This window comes from Hemiscyllium ocellatum, unplaced genomic scaffold (genome assembly GCF_020745735.1).
Source record: "Hemiscyllium ocellatum isolate sHemOce1 unplaced genomic scaffold, sHemOce1.pat.X.cur. scaffold_716_pat_ctg1, whole genome shotgun sequence".
Lineage (NCBI taxonomy): Eukaryota > Metazoa > Chordata > Chondrichthyes > Orectolobiformes > Hemiscylliidae > Hemiscyllium > Hemiscyllium ocellatum.
This window is the reverse complement of record NW_026869194.1, coordinates 118,791-127,163: the sequence shown is the minus strand read 5'-3', so window position 1 is coordinate 127,163 and position 8,373 is coordinate 118,791. Positions and strand designations below refer to the sequence as shown.

General features: G+C 43.8%; 1 long non-coding RNA gene across 1 annotated transcript; it reads right to left on the bottom strand.

Moving 5' to 3' along the window:
- Nucleotides 1–3,106: 3,106 nt before the first annotated feature.
- LOC132814174 (uncharacterized) lies at nucleotides 3,107–8,020 on the bottom strand. The gene is made up of 3 exons (XR_009644334.1): nucleotides 7,915–8,020; nucleotides 6,858–6,944; nucleotides 3,107–3,129 (listed from the first exon to the last, which is right to left on the bottom strand). It is a non-coding gene; the product is annotated as an uncharacterized LOC132814174 (long non-coding RNA).
- Nucleotides 8,021–8,373: the final 353 nt, after the last annotated feature.

Below are 8,373 nucleotides of genomic sequence, written 5' to 3'. Positions count from 1 at the left end.
CTGGCTCTGATGGAATGCATCCCAGGGACAAAAAGAGATGGTGGGAAGGCGGGAAAGGAATAACAAATAAACCTCTGATAATTCACTAAAATTTGTTGGATTCTGGGATGGTTTGGACAGACTGGAAGCTGCAAATGTGGTGCCACTATTTTTCAAAAAGGACCCGTTAGCTTAACTTCTGTCATGGAGAAAATGCTTGAATCTCTCAAGGAAGTAGTGGTGAGATATCTGGGTAGAAATTATCTCATTTAGCAGACACAGCATGGATTCATGAAAGGCAGATCATGTTTAACGCATTTACTGGAATTATTTGAGGATACGATGAGTGCGTTGGACAAGGCGGACTCGGTGGAGGTGGTGTACCTGGATTTCCAGAAGGTATTCGATAAGTTGCCACAAAAAAGGCTGCTGTATAAGGTAAAGGTGCACAGCATTATGGGTAATTATCATTGATACAGGATCGGTTAACCAACCAAAAATACAGGATGGGGAAAAATGGGTGTTTGGATTAGTGTTGGCACTACAACTGTTTGCACTTTACACAAATGTTTTGGAGTTGAGGGCAAAGTGTCCGGTATCAGAGTTCACATTTGATACGAAGAGGAGTAAAGCAATGTGTGCAGAGGCCACTGTCAGTCTGCACAGGGATACAGATAGATTAAGTGAGTGGGCAAGGATCTGGCAGATGGAGTTCAATGTTGGGATATGTGAGGTCATCCATTTTTGTCGGACTAACAGGAAACTGGATGATGAAATGGTGAAAACATGCAGCAGGCTGCTGTACAGAGGGAGCTGGGTGTCCTTGTGCATGAATCACAGGAAGTTGGTTTGCAGGTACAGCAGGTCATTAAGGCAGTGAAGGGAATATTGTCCTTCATTGCTAGAGGGATGGTTATGCTGCAGCTGTACAGGGGGCTGGGGAGGCCACACCTGGAGTACTGTGTACAGGTTTGGTCTCCTTACATTAGCAAGGACATACTGGCACTGGAGGGAGTACAGAGGAGGGTCACTAGTTTGAGTTGGGAGTTGAGAGGGTGGTGTATGTGGAGAGATTGAGAAAACTGGTTCTATAGTCATTGTAATTTAGAAGAATGGGAGGTTGGATAGGAAACAAATAAAATTATGAAGGGAGTAGTTAAGATAGAAGCAGAGAGGCTATTTCCACTGGGGGCAGGTCAAACTACAGAGCATTACCTCAAAATAAGGGGGAGCAGATTTAGGACTGAGTTCAGGAGGAGCTTCTAGCTAAAGGGTTGTGAATCTGTGGAATTCCCTGCCGAGTGCAGCATTTGACGTTATCAACTTGAATGCCTTTAAAGCAAAATGTAGATTTGTGAACAGGAAAGGAATTAAGGGTTATGGTGGGAGAGCAGGAATGTGGAGCTGAGGCCATGAAAAGATCAGCCCTGATCTTATTGAATGGCAGAGCAGGCTTGAGGGGCTAGATGAAAGTTCTTGCCTTGTGCCATCAAAATTGGCCTTTGTGCAATTCAGAACCTTAACTTGTAGATCTGGTCTATTATTTTATGTAACTATTTTAAAACTAGTAGAATTACCAGAGAATCCCAGCAGTGTGGAAGCAGGTCATTCAGCCCATCACATTGATATTGACCCTGACAGCCTCCTAACCTCCTCCTGTAACATTGCATTTCCCAGAGCCACCCAACCTACACATTCCAGAACATTATGGGGAATTCAGCCTGGATAATCCACCCAACCTACACATCCCTGAATACTGTGGGCAATTCAGCCTGGATAATCCAACCTACCCTGCACATCCCTGAACACTGTGGGTAATTCAGCCTGGATAATCCATCCAACCTGCACATCCCTGAACATTATGGACAATTCATTCTGGATTATCCACCCAACCTGCACATCTTTGGACTGTGGGAGGAAACCAGAGGACCCAGACGAAACTCATGCAGAAAACCCCAATAAGGTGATCATCCCTTTCTTATTTCCGAGTTCCACCTAAATAACTTCACTGGCCGTACTCCCAGGAATATCCTCCCTAACCAAAAACATAATGCTATCCTGAATCAAAAATGCCACTCCCCCTCCTCTCCTGTCCCGCTTTCTATTCTTCCTATAGCATCTAGAACCTGGAACATTAAAGTGCCAGTCCTATCCATCCCTGAGTGATGCCTCTGTAATTGCTATAATATCCCAGTGCCATGTTCAAAACCATACCATGAGCCCATCTGCCTTCCCTGTCAGGCCTCTTGCATTGAAGTAAATGCAGTGCAAATGCTCAGTCGGACCTCATTCTGTGCCTTGCCCTTACCTGGACCAGCCTCAGACAGACCTCTTTTCTCACTATCTTCTTGGGTTTACACCCACTCCCTCACTGGTTTAATGCCTCCCGAGTATCACTAGTAAATCTCCATGCCTGAATATTAGATACCTTCCAATTCAAGTACAATCCATCCTTCTTATGCAGGTCAACTCTACTCCAGAGGAGATCACAACGATCCAAAAATGTGTTTCCTTTTCCCCTGCACCAGCTCCTTCGCCACTCATCCAGCACCCCCTCCCCTGTAATATGGACATTTTTCAACATGTCACCATTTATTTCCCCACATTCTATATCTCCCATGTACTTCTTCACAGTAAACACTGCCACAAAGTACTGGTTTCCTATCTCGCCCATCAACTGCAACTCCACACAACAGCTGCCTTGCTGATCTTTGCGGGTCTCTATTTTCTCCCCAGTTAGCCTTTTGTTCATGTATTTATAAAAGCCCTTCGGATTATCCTTAACCCTATTCATCAAAGCTATCTCACATCCCTTTTTTGCCTCCTGATCTCCCTCTTAATTATACTCCTATTGCTTTTAAACTCAAAAATGTTTGGATTGGAATAAATGCAAAATATAACATCCTGACAAAACAAACAAGGGCAGGACTTACACTCAATAAAATTAGGGCCTTGAGTAGTGATATGGGAAGAGAGAGACCGAGGGCTTCACAACTTTGAAGTCTGCGTCACATGTAGATGGTTAAGAAGGTATTTAGCAGGCTTGCCTTCACTGTTCAGGCCTTAGTACAGGAGTTGCAACGTTGTGTTGAGGACGTACAGGACGTTGGGGAGGCATCTTCTGGAATACTCTGTCCAGTTCTGGTTGTGCTGCTATAGGAAGGATATTATTAAATTGGAGCAGGTTCAGAAGAGATTTACCAGCATGTTGCTATGAATGGAGTGATTGTGTTCTAAGGAGAGGCTGGATAGGCTGGGAATTTTTTCACTGGCGTACACGAGGTTGAGGGGTGACCTTATTAGAGGTTTATAAAATCAGAAAGAGTGTAGACAAGGTGAATAGCCGGGGGAGAGGGGGATTCAAAACTCAGGTGCATTCATTTTGAGAAGAAATGAGAAAGATTTGAGAAAAGACATTAGGGTTTTAAAAAAAATATGTGGAATGAACTTCCAGAGGAAGTGGTGGCTGTGAATACAATTACAATATTTAAAAGACATTCAGATAAGTACATAAATAGGAAATATTTGGATGGATGTGGACCAAGCAGAGGCAGGCACAATTAGTTCAGTTTGGAATTATGGTCGGCATGGACTGGTTGGACCACAGGGCCTGTTTCCTTGCTGTATAACATTATGACTAATCCTCACTAACTCTAAATTCCTCTATCCTCACAACTCTCCCGATCACTGTCACCTCATCTAGCTTCACAACTTTTCCTTATTTATATAATTCCTCTCCAGCCACAGAACGCTCCCTATCTCATGTCCTCCAGTTTCTCAAATCTCTGTGATATGTGCCTTTCTTTAGTTCTAGCCTTGAGGCTGCCCTCATTAACTCCGATTGGTTGGAGGACAAACTGGTCCGACCTGGTCCTCCAGTACTGCACTCTGGCTTTATTGGCCTGCGCTGACATCAATCATCCGGGGCCCATTGTGAGGTGAGTGGTGGGATCCTCCCTCTCTCTGCCCTGGGATGAGCTTCAACATTCACAGTGAGTGGGGCAGTATCACAGAGCACAGGGTCTGGGGGCTATTCAGCCCATTGGGGCTGTACTCTCTCCCTCTGAAGATGCTGCAAATCTGTCCCAATTCCCTTCCCATTTGCCCATCGCCCCCCAAATCTTCCATTAAGTAGTAAAATTCCAAATCTGTTTATGAATAACTGCTGAGTCTGTGTCCAGCTGCCATTCAGACTGTTCCAGATGCTCAGAACTTACTGAATAAAATAATGTTCACATATTATTTACCAATTACCTGAAAATAGTTACTAAAATTGTGACATTGTTAACAATTCTCCTCTCTCGGCAGATTAAATATCCTCAAAACAAATTTGCAGCTGGTCAAACTCACTGCTTAACCTTCTCAGCTCCAAGGACAATTATCTGTGCTTCTGCTAGCTCTCCACAAAAGAGGAACACATCTTATTTTCATTTATTACTGTCATAGAGATGTACAGCACAGAAACAGACCTTTGGTCCAATTTGTCCATGCCAACTAGGAATCCTCAACAAATGGAGCCCCATTTGCCAGCAATTGGTCCGTAGCATTTGAAATCCTTCCTATTCATGTACCCAATCTGATGCCTTTCAAATGTTATAATTCTATTAGCCTCCACTACATCATCTGGCAGCTCAGTCCACACACATACACCACACACAGGTTGAAAACTTTGCCCCTTAGATCCGTTTTAAATCTTTGCCCTCTCAATGTAAGCCCATGTGATCTTGTTTTGAACCCACCTAACCTGGGAGGAAAGACCCTGGCTGTTCACCTTATCCATGCCCCTCATGATTTTATAAATCTCCATGAAGTCACCTCTCAGTCTTTGACTCTCCAGGGAAATTAACCCTGACCTATTCAGCCTCTCCCTGTAGCCCAAATCCTCCAATCCTAGCAAAGTCTTTGTAAATCTTGTCTGAACTCTTTCAAGATTCACAACATCCTTTCCAGAACAGGGAATTTCAAACTTAAAACAGAAGTCCTGAAATGGCGTAATCAATGCCCTGTCCAGCCACAATTTGACGCCCCAGCTTCTGTACTCAATGCATTGACCAATAAATATAAGCATACGAAACGCTACCTTCACTAGCCTGCCTATCTGCAACTCTACTTTCAAGGAGCAATGAACCTGCACTCCATGGTCTCTATGTTCAGCAACATTCCCAAGGACTTTACCATTAAGTGTATAAGTCCTGCCCTGATTTGCCTTTCCAAAATCCAACAGCTTACATTTGTCTAAATTGAACCCAGTCTGCCATTCCTCGCCCCAATGGCCCATCTGGTCAAGATTCTGTTGCCTTCTGAACTTACCTTCTTCACTGTCCACTACACCTCCAATTTTGGTGTCTTCTGTAAACCCACTGACCATATCTCATATTCACATCCAAGTCAATTATTTAAGGACCTAATATCCATTCCTGCAGCACACTGCTGCTCACAGGCCTCCAGCCCACAAAGCAACCCTCTTTCAACACCCTCTGCCTCCTACCTTCAAGCCAGTTTTGTATCCAAATGGCTAGTTCTCCCAACATTTCATGTTATCTAACCCTGCTAACCAGTCTGCTTTGTGGAACATCGTTCAGTGTCCATATAGACAACATCCACAGTCTGCCTTCATCAATCATCTTTGTCACATCTTCAAAAAAACTCAATCAAGTTAGAGAGAAAGAGAAAATTTCCCACACACAAAGCTATGTTAACTATCCCTAATCAATCCTTGTCTTTCCAAATACATGTAAATCCTGTCCCTCAGAATCCCTTCCAACAACTTACCTACCACTGACGTTAGGTTGACTGTTCTCTTGTTCCCTAGCCTTTCCTTACCACCTTTTCTAAATAGTGGCACCCATCTTCCAGCACCTCACCTGTCACAAACAATGATATAAATACCTCAGGGAGGGGCACTGCCATCACCTTCATAACTTTCCACAAATTTCTGGGACACACCTGATCAGGTCTCAGGGATTTATCCACCTTGCTACTTTTTAAGACATCCAGTACTTCCTCCTCTATAATATAGACACTTTTCAAGTTATCACTATTTATTTCTCCAAATTCTCTCGAATAGAATAGCATAGTATCTCTCCCACCTCCTGTTGTTCCATAGATGGCCTTGTTCATCTTTAAGGGGTCCTATTCTCTGTCTGGTTATTATTTTATCCTGAATGTATTTGTAGAACCTCTTTGGATTCTCCTTAAACTATTTCCTAGAGATATTTCAAGTCCCCTTTTTGCTCTCCTGATTACCCTCGAGTATATTCCTGTAAAAACGTGATCCTGTACTCCCAATTCCTCCGCCTCTGCCATATCTGCTTCCAGGAGAAGCAATTCCACTCCAGGACATCCCAGAAAGGTTTCCTCTTTCAAGGATCGCATTTCCCTCCCATCTGATCAACAATGCACTCCAACGCATATCCTCCACTTCCTGTCCCTCTGCCCTCCCCCCATCCCTCCAACCACAATAAGAATACAATCCCCCGATCCTCACCTGCCACCCAATCATCTCCATTAACCTCTGCTATGTCCACTACCTCCAGTCAGACCCCACCACCAGGTATATATCTCTCTCCCCAGCCCTTTCTATCTTCTGCAGAGACCATGGGATCTTTGGTGCTGATGTGCTGCCCCAAAGATACCTCAGTCACTCACCCCTGCCAAATGGCCTAGTGAGATTGTCACGAGATGGATAATCGGGATACCCAGTTAACGTTCTGGGGCCCAGGGTTTGGATCCGGTCACAGCAGACAGTGGAATGTGAATTCAATAAAAATTTGGAATCAAGAATCTATTAAAGACCATGAATCCATTGTTGATTGTTGCGAAAAAAAACCTCATCAGATTTGCTAATATCCTTCAGGGAAGGAATCTTCCATCCTTACCTGGTCTGGCCTACATGTGACTCCAGACCCACAGCAATGTGGTTGACTCTTTACTGCCCTTTGGGCCCAGTCAGTGACACCCTCATCCTGTGAATGAATAACACAGAAGGTCAAGTCTTGTATACAACCATACTATTCTTACAGAAAAGTGATCTCTTAGTAAATTTACTTCTCAACTCCCTACTGACTATTGCGGAAGTGGGGGGGGTGGAGGGTGGAGGGTGACGGAGGGTCAATCGTAACATCCCAATAAGGAGATCATCCCTTTCTTATTTCTCAGTTCCACCTGTATAACCTGCCTGGATGTACTGCCAGGAATACTCTCTTGAAACTGTAATGTTATCCCTAATCAAAAAACCTCTCCCCCTGCTCTGTTGCGCCCTTTCTATCTTTGCTATAGCATCTGTACACTGGAACATTAAGCTGCTGGTCCTATCTATCATTAAGTCATGCCTCTGTAATTGCTGTATTATCCCAGTGCCATGTTCAAAACCATACCCTGAGCTCCTCTGCCCGACCTATCGGGCCTCCTGCATTGAAATAAATGCAGTGTAACTGCTCATTCTGTGCCTTGCCCTTGTCTGTCTTGACTGTTTGATGTCTGAACTGTACCAGCGTCAGACTTAGCTCTTCCCTCACTCTCCCTCTGGTGTTACCCACATTCTTTAACTAGTTTAATGCCTCCTGAATAGCACTAGCAACTGTTCCCTTCCAGTGCCAGTACAATCCATCCCTCTGATGGAGGTCAATTCTACTCCACAAGAGATTCCAATGATCCAATAAAGTGAACTCTTCTATCCCTATGTCATTGATACCAATCAGCAACAGCCTCCCCTCAAAATGGTTATTCTCTCCTTTAACAATATTCTGCTCCCTCTCTGAGACATCCTTATACAAAAATTACACATTTGAATAATAAACCTTACACTCATCAGGTCATTATAAAAGGATTACATGACACATTGAAGGTTTGGGAAGACCTTTTGAGAGAGTGCGATGATTCAAAGGAGAATTTTTAAGCAGTAAATGGGATTGATCTGGAACACAATACTCACACACACACACAATGCGAATATCCAGGTCCTGATATACTGAGTAATTCAGAGTCAGCAGTCAATTCAAGGGGAAATCTGTAGAACATTTACTGAGATTACCATCTGAATATCCACCTGTAATATCCTGTAATATAAGTTTATAAAATCTGTCACTATCAGTTCAAGTGAGAAACTCACACCATTCCCTCCTCGTGGCCCAGGATTACTGTACATATTACCCATTGAGGACATCAGCAGTCAATTCAAGGGGAAATCTGTGGGTTTCTAGGAGATTCCACCTTGGGATCTCATTGGACTGAACACAGCAGTTCTTTGGCACATTGGAGAAAATGATCCAAGCGTCAGTGAGATATGGGAAACAGGAATTTCTTTTCTTTCATTCGGTGCTGCCGCTGTGCCTCATCAATTAGACATGGGTGTGAAAGGCTAATGCCTCATGATGGGCAAGTTGTCTCCATCCT